Genomic DNA, 16,605 nt, shown 5'->3' with positions numbered 1-16,605 from the left:
GCAAGGCCATGGAGGGATTTGAAGACAAGGCAGAGAAAGTACAATTTTAGCTGTGAGTGGAATGATAGCCAGCCCAGGTAAGAGAGCGAGGAAGAGATGGAGTCCCGGGAGTTAAGGAGACAAAGGGTACGAACAGCAGAGTGGTAAATGGATTTAAGAGGGGCAAGATGAGAAGTGGGAAGTCCAAAGAGTATAGAAGAGCAGTAGAAGAGGCGGGAATACATGAACTCCCTTCCACTGCACTCTCGCCCCAAGATTGTGTGGTCCGCTTTTAGTGCTTACCTTCTCAGACAAACTGACAGTACAACTGGGACATCCTCTCCCCTGGATACTAAATGTGTAATATGTAATGTCGAGATGCATTGAATCAATCTGCTTTGTTGATTATTCTGCTCTATTTGATATTTGAATGATGTTCTCACAAGTCGTGTGTCATGCTCCGACCTGTGTGTTTGCTATAAAACTTTGCTAATAAATACGTTTTTTTACAAAAAAGAAAAACAGTGGTCACACTTTTCAGAAATATTGACACCATAGCCATCAAATATGAGCAGCATAGAACATCAGGAAGTGGCATGTAAGTGCTTCTAACTAATCAACAGCCCAGCAGTGTGGAGAAGATGGATTTACTCTGAAAGAACTGGATTTATCGGGAAATGCAATTTCCTCCCATCCACACCACCTAACATTCTTTTTTGGTTCCTTATTGCCACCTACTAACATCTGTAAGGAAGGCATGGTATCAAACAGTAAGACAGACACACGTGATCACAGTTCAAGGGTGTTTATTGAACTTCATTTGGGTTGAAGAACGCCTATCTAATCCGAAATCTAAAGATGAGAGCAGGCTATGACCATCAAATAATAATAACGCAGTCCTCGTGGAGTCTTGTCAAAATAAAAGGGCTTATACTAATAAACCTATTGCCAATCCTTACCTCTAAATACAAATAGTGTGGGAAACAATGTTATGCAAAAGAAAAGTATTCAAGAAAGGATTTTTTTATTTTTTTATTTCTTTATTATTTATTTTCAATACCAACAAGAATATGCAAACATCCTATCTTTTTCAAGCCAATAGAGGATTAGTAATAACACCCCCCTCCCTCCCTCCTCCACCCTCAGACCAAATATATAACAACGTGCTACAGTCTCTGTACCCCCAGTTTAGTGTGGGCTGTCCGGGTCTTCATCAGTTGAGCTGTCTTCCCCGGGCGGAATTAGGACACCGTGAGGGCCACCCACTGTAATAGATCGTCGGAGGTGTCAATTTCTTGGTGTCTTTGTGCCAGTTCCCATGCTCCCGTCTCGGCGGTAGTCCATCTGCAGAGATCCTCCCACCACGTCGCAACATTGGGTGCCTTGGGGCATTTCCAGGCCATGGCTATTCTTCTTTTTGCTAAGATATACATTAGGTCCTTAAGTCTGTTCAGTGGCCTGTTCTTTTTGTTTCTGGGGTATCGGCCCAAAATGCAAGCTCTGGGGGATTGCACGTCAAGTGTTATGTCCGCGTTGGCCGCTTTGGCTTGGATCTGTAACCTGAAGGTTTTAATTGCCGGGCATCCCCAGAACATGTGAGTCATTCCCACGGAGGGTTTGTGGCATTTAGGGCATGTTGCGGCACCCGTACTGCTGAATCTGGAGATAATGTCTGGGGTGAGGTATGCTCTATGAATAATGTAAAATTGTATGAGCTGGAAGCGAGAGTTCCGGGATACTTTTTTGTGGTATTGTGTCACTGCATCCCACTCATTGTCTTCGAACCTCTCACCAAGTTCAAGTTCCCACTTATCCCTACTCTTGAGTTCATGTTGCGTGGCACAGCTTAGCAGGGTCTCATATAGCCTTGAGGTTTCATGGGCTCCCTCCGCCACACTTAGCAGGTTCTCGATGGTGTCGTGCCCGGTGTCAAGGGACTCCATCTCTGGCCTTCGTTTTGTGAGTCTGTTCACTATTGACCCGTGTAGGAGGAATTGCCCAGGTGGTATTCCTGTGGATTCCTGCAGTTCGGCAAATCTGTGAATGCCATGGTCATTTACCAGGTCTCCCAGGGTGGCTATGCCAGAGGGTTCCCACACGTTCCTGATCACTTTCAGGTCTTCTGGTCTGTGGGACATCATTGCGGCTATTGGGATCTGGGGGGAGTAGGGGTCAGCCAGGTTGGCGATTTTGCAGGCTCGCCTCCAGGTACGGATACCCAGGCGGATTAAGTATGAATCACAGTGACTCTGTTCCGACTCGATCCAAAGTAAGTCTCTGAGCAGCCACGAGTAGTTCGTGGGCTGTAGTAGGCGAGTGTCGGTGGAGGCGTCATCCGCCATCCACTGTATCACATGCTTCAGTTGGCCCGCCAGATAATAGAGTTCGAAGTTAGGGATTTTGAGGCCTCCTTTGTCATACGGCCTCTGGGTAGTTTCAAGGGCTACTCTGCGTCGTCCCTCGTGCCATAGGAATTTCCGGCCGAGTTTGTTTAGTTCTTTGAAGAATTGTAGCGGGATGTAGAACGGGACATTGGTAAACAAGTACAGTAGTCGAGGTAGCGCCACCATTTTGAGCAGGCTCGCTCTGCCGGCCACCGAAAGGGGCAGTTTGCTCCATAAGTCACATGATTTGGCCAGGCCCTCCTTAGCCCTTACTGTGTTTGTGTGCTCAGTTCTAGGGTCTCGGTGGATATTGATGCCCAGGCATTTGATCGTGGTGGGTTCCCACTGGAGCGCCAGTGAGGGGAGGTTTTCTTTCCGGGTTTTACTTAGTGCTGCTAGGGGTGTAGGCAGGATTTATCGTGATTTATTTGAATCCCGGTGCATCTAGAAAACCCTTAAACCCTTTGAGAGTTTCAAGTATGTAGGGTAGAATGTGCTCGGGGTCTTTTAGGTAGAGGAGCATATCGTCCGCGTACATAGAGACTAGGTGGGTCTTTCCCATTGTTATTATGCCTCCGTCACCATATTCTAGCCTAAGGTATGCCGCCACTGGTTCGATGGCCAGGATGTAGAGTAGGGGGGACAGGGGGCACCCCTGTCGAGTTCCTCTGGAGAGGCACCATTTGTCAGAGTAGGTGGTATTGGTTCGGACTCTGGCGGTGGGGTGCGCATAGGTGAGTTTGACCCAGTTTAGGAAGGTAGGCCCGATCCCCATCTTAGTCATGGTGGCATAGAGCCATTTCCATCTGACCGAGTCAAAGGCTTCAGAGGCGTCGAGTGACGCCACTGCACTTCTCTCGGGTTCGTTGTCTGTGCTGTGTATGACGTGGTGTAGTTTACGCAGATTCTCGGTGATGGAGCGGCCCTGCACATACCCAGTTTGGTCTTGGTGCACCAGGTGTGGGATGGCCGCCTGCAGTCTCCTGGCTAGTAGTGCTGTTAGTATCTTATAGTCCACATTGAGCATGGACAAGGGCCTGTACGAGCCACAGTCAAGACTGTCTTTGTTGGGTTTCAACAGGGGAATGATGATCGCTTCGCACATGGTGTCGGGGAGGCGGCCCACATCGTACGCCTCGTTATATACCTGGGAAAGTAAGGGGGCTAGTATGTCCTCGTAGTTCTTGTAAAACTCCCCAGGGAGCCCATCTGGTCCCGGTGTTTTCCCGGAGGGTAGTGTTCTGATGGTAGCCATAACCTCATCAGGCGCGATGGGGCTATCCAGGGCCTCGATTAAGTGTTCGTCTAGGTGCGGCAGTCTGATAATGTTGAGTACATTTTCAATGTCTGTGTCTGAGGGGGGGTGGGGTCGGAGTATAGGGTCTGATAGTACTCTTTGAACGCTAGGTTAATCCCGGCTTGCGTATGGATATTCGAGCCATCCTTGCCTCGGAGAGTGCAGATGGGTGTTCTAGGGGCCTCACGTTTGTATAGCCACGCAAGTAGTTTACCAGGCTTGTCACCTAGGGCGTGGCTTCTTTCGGTGTATTTCGCATAGCTTAGTTTCCCTAGTGTCTCCCAGTGTTTTAGACAAGCCTGTTTTAGTTCAATTGTTTTATGCAAGTGAGAGGGGTCAGGGGATGGCGCAGCCTCGAGGTCCCTCAGCTCAGCTTCGGTGCGCTCGAGCAGGGATGTGGTGTGCTTTTGGGCTCCTCCCGCGGCAGCTATCATCTCTCCCCTTATTACCACCTTGTATGCCTCCCACGCCGTGCTTATATGTTGGACACTGTCAATGTTAGTTTGCCAGTAGTTCGTTGTACCTTGTCGGATTTGTCATGATCTCTGCTTCCAAAAGGTCAGGGTTTTCCCAACTCCCTTGGAAGCAGATCCATAACCCAGGTTCCGAGTGCCAACCAGTCCCAATTGGGACCTTTTGGACCCAGTCCTGGCGCCAGTGGCACCAGGCTCATAAATATGGCCAGTCCCAGCGCTTGAAGCGCCGGGCTCATAATGCTTGGGTGGACTTACCTGCAGCAGACCATGCTGCTTACTTGCCTGCCAGTTGAGCCTCTGATCCTCTTCTGTTTGGAACTACTTTTCCTTTTGGGTGGGGCAGGAGCCACTCCCTAGATTCAGAACACTGGAACTCTTCTGGAAAGCAGGAACTCTTTTCTTACCTAGGCGTGGCTATGGAAGGAGACACCTAAGCACTACAGGAGGCTATTTAAACCACACCCGATGGATAAATCTTGCTTTGCGTTATTCTGCATCCTCTCCAGCAGAACGCTCATCGTGTCTTCTGCATCTGATCCTGGGCCTAAGGAAAAAGGCTTACCAGCCTGAATCCAGTCTTCAGCAACACCTATAAAGACAAGAAAGAACAGGTTAGCATTACGGTCTTCAGTGACAGCTCTTCACTTACCTGGTCCATCGGCTGTCACCAACGCCTCGCGCTGCATTCCGGCATCTGAAAGACAAAGGCTTACCTACTCTTCGTGCGCTCCGGAGGTCTTCACACTGCATTCCGGCATCTGAAAGACAAAAGCTTACCAACTCTTCGCACGCTCCGGAGGCCTTCGGCGCTGCATCCCGCATCTGAAAGACAAAACAAGGTGCTTTTAAAGACATTGGGGAACTTTAATACTCACGTGCCATTACTCCTTTCCACATCTAACCCAGTGGGTATTCCGGCACCCTGCAGCCGCTCCGAACTTGTACCTGCAAAATAAAAAGACAGTTAGAGCGCATCGTGAAGCAGGCAACAAGCGCTTACTTACGTGCTTCCAGGCGCTTCTATTCATCACACGGGCTCCATCTTCAACTCACTTCAGCCCGTCATCCGCCATCGCCGGAACCCTGCAAAACAAGAAACATCATTACTAAAGACTTTAAAGACATTAGAATTACTCGAAACTTACCGTTCGTGCAGTAAACGACGGACAGCAGTCCTCTGAAGTCAAGAGGCCTGCTCCCCTTATCCAGTGAAGAAACTGGTTACAGCACCCTGCCCCGAGGCAGATGGAGAGCACGGCGTTCACTTACCTAAGGTGAGAGCGTTAACCTTTGGGGTTCTACAGGAGAAGAGAAAGGGAAGAAGAGAGAGACATTCAATAACCCAGTTCCTTAATCCCATATTTTATATCTGCAGACATCTTACCCTTCTAGCCAGACATACAGTGCACAGAGGTCCAGCCCAAAGAGCCAGCCGTGTGTTACACATCACCTTTGAAGATACGGTATACGCCCAGTCAAGACCGGCGCCTCTACGGGAATCAGGTGAGCGTTACAGGATTTGATCGTTAAAGGCTTTGTCAAGGAGCGCCTCGCTTCTAAGCCTCCATGTCGGGACGGGGGGTCTAGGGGCTGTCAGGGTCCATGTGGTGATCAATGGTGAGTGATCAGAGAGCACTCTGGCCAAATATTGTGTGTGTTCGAATAGGGCCAGGTGATCCTCGCTGACCAGAAGACTATCAATTCTAGTATGCACGTTGTGTGGCGGGGAATAAAAGGAGTAGGCTCTGGCATCAGGGTGTTGTACTCTCCACAGGTCTTTCAAGGCGAATTGCTGCGTAAGGGCGTTGAATATTTTGGCTGGGGGGGAGGGATGGGAATGTTTACTATCTGATCTGTCTATGCTCGGGTCTAGGGTGCAATTGTGGTCACCACCCCATATTATGAGACCCTCCCTGTACGGGCTCATGCGTGCGTGCAGTGAGTGAAAAAAGACCGTAGCGTTGTGGTTGGGAGCGTAGGTGCTGATTAGACAAAGGTCTTTTCCTTCTATGGTGCCTTGTATTAGGGCCATTCTGCCTTCGTTATCCGTTTTGGTGTGAGATAGGGTAATGGGGACAGATGGTGCAATCCAAATCAGGACTCCTCTTGTATAGGTGGAAAACGGGTACCAACACAGGTTCCTCTCCAGGCTTTGGCCAGTGCGGCGAGTTTGGGTGCGTTAAGGTGTCTCTTGTAGGAGGGCGATACCAATTTTATGGCGTTTCATGAAGGAAAGGATGCGGTGTTGCTTGACATAACTGTTTAGGCCCCTGACATTCCAGGACATTATTCTGATTCTTTCAGCCATGGTCGATACATTGCTGTAAGCTTGTGGGTGGATCCAGGGTGGGTTTGCGGGTGGGCCCGGCTAGTTCCGAGGTGATCCTGCAGCGGGTAGGCTTGGTCTGTAACCCATAAAACTTTAACTGGGTACCATCTTCGGGATACCCCTTCAAGTGAACAATAACCTTCAACTTTCTTTTAAACAAAGTGCGTCTAGCGAGGATCCCCCCATTCTGACGTTCCAGTTTCCGCTTCTTAGTATGTAACTTTAACTGGGGCAACCGCTTGGGGTTCTTTACCCAATAACTATGAACTTTCAACTTTGAACATAACAAAACACATCTAGCGAGGTTTCCCTCGTTCTGACTTCCCTTTTTCTGCTCCATTTGACCTAGGTCTCTTGGCGCCCTACGGGCGGGTAAATACCCAAACTATTTCAGGGGGGTGAAGGTGGTTCAACTGCAGGCAGAACAGAACTGAAGGGTTTCCCTGTTTGGTATGCTCCTGTTGCATCATTCTCGCCGCATTCCATAACGTCTCACATGTTCGAATGAGCGCTGCCGGAGGTGGCTGGAAGGTCCTCGCGAGGTTGACTGACGTGATTTGCGCTGTTTGGGTTCAAGGTCAGGGACCTGCTCTTTGTCCATCCAATCTCTTACTTCCGCAGGGGTGTCGAATAAATAGGCTCTGTTGTTATGCAGGACATTAAGCCTGGCTGGATACAGTAGCATATAACGCAGGCCGGCATTTTTCAGTCTGGCTTTGGTGTGAGTGAATTGGGCCCTGCACCTTTGGACCTGTAAGGTATAATCAGGATAGATGGCGATTTTAGCAGAGTCCCGTTGTATGGTGCCGCCTAGTCTTGAGAAGGCTAAGATGGTTTCCCTGTCCTTGTAGTTAAGCACTTTGGCTATGATTGGTCTAGGTGGAGTCCCTGGGGGGGGGGTCGCTTGGCAAGGGATCAGTGGGCCCTCTCTATGGTGAAGCCTTGTGATAGCTTGCCGGCACCGATTTCGTGTATGAGGAGGTCCTCTACATAGTTTGTGGGGTCATTACCTTCAATACCCTCCGGTAGGCCAATGATTCTGATGTTCTTTCTGCAGGCCCGCCCTTCAGCTTCCTCGGCTCTATCCTCTAGGTTCTTCACCTTCTGCGCTAGAGCGTCTACTTCTTTTAGGAGTTGCGTTTTTGCTGCAGTTTTGTCTCGCACTTGGGTCTCTAGGGCGTCAGTTCTGCTGGCTATGGAGCGCACGTCTTGACGCAGCAGGTTCAAATCGATCGCCACCGCGTCAATTTTATTCTCCATGGTTTTCTGGAGCGTCATAATGGCCTCCAAGAGTTGCGAGTTCGCTGGTTCAGGCGCCTCTGCACATGGTGGTTCTCCGTTGGTTGCGCCAGCGTCCGGTTTGAGCGGTCCAGTGGTAGCAAAGGTCTCCATTGTGTTCTGTCTGTTTGTTGCGGGAGCTTTTGTTTGACATAGCTTGAGGGCGAGCAGACCTGCCTGGTCTTTTGGCCTTCTCAGCGTCTTCTGAGGTCCCGTGCTCTCCAGGGGCGCAGGTTTCAGGGTTGGTCGTCGCCCGTCTGGCTGGCCCTCGTCCTGCGCATCCGCTTATATCAGGTGTGGCGTGGATTAATAGGTGCCGCGATGTAATTGAGGCGGTAGGGCACCAGTGGAGTGCACGACACGTGCGGCCGTCTCCCGAGGTCCTCGCCGGTATCGGTCTTGTCTGAGCAACGAGGGCTTGTGGGTTGTGCACAGTATCCGGGTTCAGACCATGGGCCTGCAAATTGCTGGTTTCACTGCCAAGATGCGAGCTTCGTTGTGCTGCCTGAGCATAGGGTGTGGGGCACTGCCACAGTTCAGGGTGTTGATGCGCAGAGGCTCCTGCTTAGGCGTCGCTTCACTTGCACAGCGTGGGGGCTGCGATAAGTTTGTCCCCAGTACCAGCGCGGGGCAGAATTGAGTCGTTGGCACACGACATGTAAGGCCAAGGGATGTTGAGGGTCGGTTTATTGGGATTTAGCGCTGCCAGCGCTGCACCTGTGGTGTCTATGAGGCCCCCTCCTCCCGACTCCTTACCGCGACTCCGCTGCTCCGCTGGGACTCGCGGGGCTGTCCTCCAGGGCCGTGCTGCCGGGTGTCTGCGGTGCCAGATGAATGCTCCCCAGGCTTCGGGTGCTCTTCTCCGGTCCGCGTTGGTGCCACTCGCCGTCCAGGGCACACACGCCCCGCTCTCCCTGATCTCGTGCCTCCTCCTCTCTATCCGCTCCGGTCTTCCACGCAGAGTCGAACCGAGTCCAGACTCGGAGCCGCAACTCCGGGGTCCACAATGCCTCCGCCCGGGATTCCCGCTCGGGCCGCTTCCTTCTCCCGCCGATGTCCGTTCCAGGCCGTAGCGGCCGGTTCTGCTCCTCCTCCTCACCCCCACGCTGGTCCGGGACACGCGGGGCGCAGGTCCGGGTTTCCATCCGGAGGGGCAACTCCACCCTGGTCCAAGTCTCTCGGCCCCCACTGCCACCTCAGATGCGGGAGCGCAGGATTGCAGCTGGTTCGTGTTTTCCACTCTTGAGGGCCGGCTCTGGCGGGGAGACGGGTCACTCCAGTCGCCATTTTGATTTCGCGGCACCGTCCTTTTGTCTCGGCGCGGTGGGTCTGCGGAGGATCAGGGCTGCTCCTATCTTCGGTCTCTAGTTCCTAAGACTCGCGCTGGTAGTCGAGGCGATTGTCAGCCGACTTATGTGTGGTAAAGCTGGAAATAGTGGTGGATCAATGAGTGTATTAAGCGGAGCTCCCAAGAACACGTCTTTCCTACATGGCAGTTGGCCACGCCCCTGATTCAAGAAAGGATATGTCAAGATAGCTGGGCCATTAGCTCCCCATCCCCACGTTTTTAGCACGGGACAAGCTGGCACACTCACGCTTAGCACACTTTATGGTTTCTTTAGCACAAGGATGCAGTTCAAAACCTCAGCATTAGGGCCCAAGTCTCTTTGCTATTCAAAGTCTCTTATTCCAGAGGGCCTGATGTGAGAAACAATCATTAAAGTTCCTTCTGTCTTAGGATTTCACATTTACCCAATTTCTTGGGTGATTAACCTCTGGTCCCCCTCCACCAGCTTCAGACCCACTTTAACACAATGTTCAGTTTTTTCATGTATCCAATTTCGCAGTCGGTTCACTGTTCACCCTGGGTCCCCCTCACCAGGCTCAAACCCACCTAAACACAAAACCTTCAATTAGTCTCCTTCCGCCGGACTCAGACCAATTGATCTACTTTCCAAACTTTCTTTTACTGCATCAAAATCAAAGACTTTCAATTGTGCTCAGGATGTTGCTCGACCCGTCGCAGGACCACTTCGATTCACAATTCTTTGTAGACTTATAACACTTTCAACTTTCACTCCCGTTACTTCTCAGATGGATACCTTACAGAGACCTTCGATTGAGCACTCACGCAGTGCCGGACCACTCTGTCAACAGTATTTAATCTTGGTTTCAAAGTTCAATCACTCATTAGCAGTTCGACTCTGGTTGGGCCTTTTATTTAACAATGTTCTTTCCAGCGCTCGCCATACAATGTTGCTGCTTGCAACCTTCCGGTTCAACACAGACCGGTCTTGTATCTGTCTCCCCAACTCACCGGCTCTGTTGGTTTCACTGACGCTGCTTGGTCGTTGGATCCAAGCATGGTACTACGGCAGCTGGCGATTCTCCCCGCCTTGATTAATGATGTGGGAGGACCCCTGGTATCTCAGACACACAATGCAGGATTCTTCAGCCTGGTTTCCTGGTCTTACGCTTTCTGTTCGCGAGGTTCCTGGAAAATAATGGTACCTTGTTGAAAAGGTCAAGGGAACTTCCCTCTTTATGATCCCCTTCTGTTTTGTCATCTTTCGTCTCTCAATCAGCAGCCATCTTGAAACTGCCATTTCCTTGTGTGCTTTTCCTCGCTCTGAGTATGCCTTTTATCTGTGTGGGGAAGCTTAATGGGAGTCAGGTGTGTGTGATGGTCAGTAATTGCCCCATCTCGCCTGACCATTGTATTGGGACACGTCGGGTATACTGCTCGGTTGTTTTCTCTCATAGCAGGCTGGCTGTAAGAAAGTGTTTGTGTTGTAAAAGGGGGGGGGGCTAGAGTTCCTAAATATCCTACCTGGCAGGGAAGGGGATACCGCATCTGGCCATCCGGTGTCCCACTCCCTGAAGACCCCTTACCCAGGTGATCCTCCCACACTGGTCCACCCCCAGGAACTGGATCCTAAAGCGATGGCTGTGTCCTGACCACCAGGATGCCTGACCCCTCAATAAACACCCAGGAAGTTAAATCCAGGGCTTTGTTGCCAGAGGAGCCAGGGTTCCAAATCTACCATAATGTTTTTAAAAGTGGCCATAGTTCTCTCCAATGTTTTTGTCTATAGAACCTAGCCATTCGGGTCTAGGGGCTATTACTTCCCGCTTTCCCAGGTATGGTTTCAACATGGCCAGGCTCACAATGACGCCCTGCCGCTGTAGAAAGCGTAAAGGCTTCACCACTGCTGTACCAAAGACAGTGCTCAGTGTACTTGGACATCTTGCACAAAAGGACAAACGTAAGTGCACTGAGACTAGAGCAGTGGCTATTTTACGCAGTATAGAAAATGTGTAACATAAAGGTGGGGGGGACAATTGAAAAACATGCTAATGTTTCAGGAAGTTTAAACATGGCAAATTTGCATTACAGACATACAACCCCCTCTGAGTGATGCTATTAAAGAGTGTACAAGCTATTTCTCTTGCTTGTGAATTCGTTTTGGCACACGTTTACTTCTATTTCACACCCATTCTCTCCACTTTGGCTAGCCGGCTAGCCCCTCAGTGTTCCTCTTGAGGCACACTGGTGTTCAAGTTGCAACCTGAAAGGTTTCCTCCCTTCTCCTATGTGCTGTGCCGTGGTCTTTCAGTGGCGTAAAGTGCTGTACAAGCAACACAACATGGCATAGCCTTAGTGTAATATTCAGTGCATGGCAACATAACATTCTCTTCCACCTTACATACAGTTGAATGAACAAAGCCTGAATTGGGAACTCTATAAATAGCTATATATTATGATTTTCTGATAGCGGTCACGGATGGCTCAAAGAATGCTCCAATTCCCAGAGATGGTTCAATGGTTTTTATTAATTGATTCGGCAGCGAGCTAGGGCCCTTCTCCCACCCCCTTTGTCTAAATTAGCCTTTCCTACCCTAACCCAGGCACCCCTAATGCCAGATTAATATCTAGTGTGACAAATCTGGATGAAGGTAGGGTAGTGAGCCCGCTAACTAAAACCATCCCTAGGGGTTTGGCAAAGCGGCACCTCACTGTGAGTGACTCCACTCCAGGGGATAAGGATTCCCATTCCCATGGGGAACTCCCTATACACAAGATATTATCTGCCTACATGGGAGTAAGTAATGCTGACAATACACTATTTGTTTGGCACAAGATAATACTGACAATACCTCAAGGTAATGCTGAACTTAATAACTTTTGACAACTTGTGGTGAACAATATGCCCACTCTGGTTACAGGAGCAGGAATAAAGGACCAATGAGCCTCGAGTGGTGGAGAAGAAACCATACGCAGAGGCAAGCCTCCGACATGGGTATTTCAGTGAGGGGCGGAGCCGCGTTGAACAGCAGAGCTGGCTGTGGCACGAAGAGAGGCCAACACTGAGGGGAAACTCTGCCGTCCAGATACAGAAACGTGTGGGACCTGAGAAGCCAAAGCCACCCCAAAGCAAAGCTTATTTGGAGGCGCAACCATGCAGGGATTGTGATTGTCCCGGTGCACGGAAACTGATGCCGAAATCAGGAAGCTAGGGAGGAGTGAGTGCTCTGCTGCCAACGAGAGAGCAGAAGGGCGATAGAACGGTGAGACGAGCAGAATCAGAAAAATGCTCATATCCAGTCCAGAAGAGAGGCAAGCCGTGAAGAACCTCACCGCTTCCGAAGAGAGACACCCTCACTGGAGCAGACCCAGAAACGCTGAAGGTACCAGGGTTGCCCAGAATGGAGGGAGGCAGAGCGAGGAAAGAGCAAATGGGAAAGTAGGAAGGATTGTCCTAACCCTGTGCCAGGGTCACAGAAGCCCAGAGAGAGAATGAACGAGAGAAGAAGGGTTCCGGGAACCTGAGAAACCTGAATAGAATAAGCGTCCAGAAGGGTGTAACGCTCACCTGGTATCCACGGGGACGTCACTCAGCCTGTTCTGGCCGCTTACGAACTTGAACCCTTCCCTGGAGTCTACTCGACTGGAGACTGGGCCTGAAACACAGGATTGGTAGAGTTTAACTCCCTATTGTCTCTTTGTGCTTGAACCCCTTCTTCCCCGGGGTCCAACCCTTCCCTTTGATCCACAGCTCACCTTGTTTTCTTGGAAAGTGTGCTCTCCGTCCTGCTTTTAGCACAGGGGCACGTTGATTGATGCAGGCTCGTTGCTGCCTAGTTACTTCACTGGCAAGAGTCCGACAGGTAAGTATAATGAGTCTTTTGAACAGTTCTCTAACTTCGTTCCTTTCCTTCCTTCGATGATGGATGGCGACGTGCTGCTGAGATGAGTAGTCCTGAAGGTGAGTGAGAGCGCGGTGCGAGATGAGACCCTTTCGTATTTGTATTGAACTGAGTTCTTTTTCTGTGTCTTTTAGGTGCCACAACGTTTTCAGCGTGGATGCCAGTTATGAAGAAGAAATGCGGTGAGTAAGCGCGGTATGCGGTGCCTCTAGATCTTTCCACACTAACCTGGAGTGTATTTTCCCTCTTGCAGATGGATGAGAAGTTCCGGAGACAGAGTTCCCCCAGAGCGGCTGGGATTCAGGTAAGCGTTTGAAGCTCGTACAGTCTTTAAAAATAAGCGAAGATTTGCTGAATGCTTACTAATGCCTTTTTTCTGTTCTTTTCCCTTTTCCTTAGGAAGCGGCGTGCCAGGATGGGAATGACACCGCCGAAGATGCCCGCAGAACAGAAGGAGCGATGGATGAATGGTGGGCAGAAGCGCCGCAAGGTAAGGCTGTTCCTAACGGTGTTCTTGTTCTTGCAGGAGCTGAACGCAGAAGTAAGATACAGGCCTACTGGAGACCGATCCGAACACGGTGAGTGTCATGCTGCAGGTGCAGAAAACGCAAAGCATGTTTCTCAGCCTGGGCGTGGCTTAAATAGTCTCTGGGTATCCCAGGTGTCTCTGGGCTGAACCACACCCAAAGTACTAGACTGCACATGCAGTTCTGGGAACCGAAATATGTGGGGGCATCCATCTTGTCCCATCAATGCACTACAAGTCCAATCCCCAATGTTCTCCTATGGGAGTGAGTGAGTCTGGTGTAACAAGCGCCAAGTCTGACTCCAAGTGGGTCTTTGGAAGGATGGAGAGGCCCTTGAGGGCCATGTAGGTGATCGTGGACTGGCTCCAGCCTGACATCTTGAAGGACTGGGGACATGAGGGGCAGGAATCATGACAAAGGGTCACAGAAACTCATAAGGGCTAAGAGCCACAACAAGAGAGGGGTTACCGATACACCAGAGAACTAAGTTATTGGGACAGAGAAATCGAGTGAAACAAAAGGGGCCCATAAAAGCGATGAGCAGATAAGAGGAGAGCACAGAGGCATCCAATAGCTGAACCAAGTCAGGAGAGACCAACATAAGTGGTGGAGAGGGATCAGGGAAATACCTCGCCAGTTAAAGAAAATTAGACATTTTTGTTTTTGCTGGAAAAATATAGGGGTAGAACTAAAATCCTGTATAGCTAGAATCTTGAAATCCTTCCAAGATCAAGATAGCTGTGAAGTGATGCTAAAGAAATATCGTTTACAGATACAAAATCTGGTGGAACAAGAAGCTCCATTGAAAATAAAAATGGCCAGAAAAAATAGTAAGCACCAGAAGTGGTTTAGTGAAGAGTTAAATAAAAAAAAAAATAGAACAAAGAGCTCTGGAAAGAAAATGGTATCAAAACCGCTCTAAGGAAAATAGGAAGCAAGCAAACAAAAACTACAGAGAAAGTATAAGATAAGCAAAGGCTAATTATTCTAACAAGGAAATAGCAGCAGCATCAAATGCCACTAGTAATATATTTGTAATTATTAAAAGTATCGAAAAACCTAAGGCCCTCACACCACCATTTCCTCCATCAAAGGAAGACTGCGATATAGTTCTAAATGCTTTCTCAACTAAAACACAAAAGGCAAGAAACAACATTATTATGGCCAGAGAAATCTCAGGAAAGTCCATTCCGGAGAAAGTCCGTCCTAATCCGAGAATCATAGATACTTTTAACTTCACACCAGTCTCTGAAAAAGAATTGCTGGGGGTTTTGAATCAAATGAAACCAACTTTGTGTGCTGAAAACACTCTGCCATCTAAAATTATACTAGAAAACAAAGAAATCTTTGCTCTGGTTTTTGTAAAAATAATTAATGCCTCCTCAGTGCCCAAGGAGATCAACAAAGTAACCATCACGCCACTGGTCAAAAAGGGAGGTCCTGACCCTAAGGACCTGGGTAATCTTCGTCTGATTACTAATTCCAATTTCATCCTCAAGATATTAGACAAGATAGCGACTAATCAACTACAGAAACACATAGAACACCAGGAATCTCTTCAACTACAAATAGGCTTTAGGGCTGTCCATAGAATGGAAACGGCCATGTTGGATCTGCAAAGCCATATGCTTCAGTTAGTTGATAGAGGCAAAACAGGGATGCCGATGTTACTTGATTTTAGCGCAGCCTTTGATCTGGTAGATCATCAGCTCCTAGTAAAAGGGTTAAAGAGAATAGCTGGATGCTCCCAGGTTGCCCTGGACTGGCTCACATGTTTTCTAACGGAGCACCAGGCTAGAGTGCACTGGGGGGGAAACGTTCTGTGAGGCCATATCAATTATCTTTGGTGTTGCTCAGGGAGCAAGTTTATCTCTGTTGCTTTTTAATATTTACATGAGAAACCTCTGCGACTTGTTGGATGACATCAGCGCTTTCTTCACAAATTACGCCGACGATACTCAACTTGTTATAGAATTGGAGGGAGAAAATTCAAGGGAAAGTGCTAAAATAGCTGAAGAGTACTGCATGATAGAGCTTTGGATGCAGCAACACTGGATGTGCTTAAACAACACAAAAACATATCTGATGAATTTTGGAACAAGCATAGCCAGAGCTAAATTAGGGGAAGAGTATAAATCTTTCTCCATTAAAGAGGCCAAAATACAGGTCATGAGTAAGGTCAAGACACTGGGGATGATGGTGGATGCCTCGGTGAGCAGAGGCTCAGGTCAATTATTTGCAAAAAAATAATGCATATTATATACGCCTCATGAGAGCAATTAGACCGTATCTGAACGAGGAAAACACAGCAACCATTGCTAGCGCAATAGTTCTGCCGAGACTAGATTACGGAAATGCATTGTTACTCAGAGCAACCAAAAAAGATCTTGCCAGATGTCAAGTAATGTAAAACGACACGGTAGGCATAGTAAAGCGAATAAAAACCAGGGAACACATAACAACGGCAAGGAAATCCTTGCACTGGCTAAGAGTTGAATACAGAGTGAACTTTAAGTCAATGACCATTATACACGGGTGCCTCTTTGGAGACTCCCCTCGCTATTTCAAAAGCCGATTTGTAAGATAGACTCAAGACAGCTATGCTCAGCGGACAAAGGACTGCTCAATGTGCCAAGATATAATCTTAAGGCAGGAATGGGTAGATCCTTTTCAGTGTGTGCCACGCAACAGTGGAATTAACTACCGTCCACTGTGCAGTTGGAGGAGAATTATCAAACGTATAGGAAAAGTCTGAAGACATTCCTTTTCAAGTGATCATACCAGATCAGGAATTAGAGAGTCCATCCGGAGGCTTAAAACGTTGTATAATGTATGTCTAGTATTGTTATATGTTACCAGCGCCCTGATGCCTGTGGGCTACCGGCACGATACAAGCACACATAACATAACAAATAGCCTTAAGCTTGTGCTATCTTTGCTCCCTCTCTCTCGCAGACTAATATTTCTCGTGGTTTTACCCAAACCCTCCATCAGTCTCCTGAGTCGAGTCCATTATCCTTGGGTGGAGGGGACCTGAACATTACCCTTTTCCCCCCAAGGTTCCAGGTGGTCGCTTACAGGGGGGGGGGCATGCTATAACCTCCTGGGGAAAGCAAGCAAGTAAGTT

At 49.0% G+C, this 16,605-nt stretch overlaps 1 protein-coding gene across 3 annotated transcripts in view; it reads left to right on the top strand.

Moving 5' to 3' along the window:
- GRAMD4 (GRAM domain containing 4) overlaps nt 1–16,605 on the top strand; it is a 2,133,975-nt gene that overhangs the window by 897,534 nt on the left and 1,219,836 nt on the right. The window lies entirely within an intron of this gene.

This window comes from Ambystoma mexicanum, chromosome 12 (genome assembly GCF_040938575.1).
Source record: "Ambystoma mexicanum isolate Mex_15411 chromosome 12, UKY_AmexF1_1, whole genome shotgun sequence".
Taxonomy (NCBI): domain Eukaryota; kingdom Metazoa; phylum Chordata; class Amphibia; order Caudata; family Ambystomatidae; genus Ambystoma; species Ambystoma mexicanum.
The sequence above is the reverse complement of the archived record's forward strand: the minus strand, read 5'-3'. Positions and strand labels throughout refer to the sequence as shown.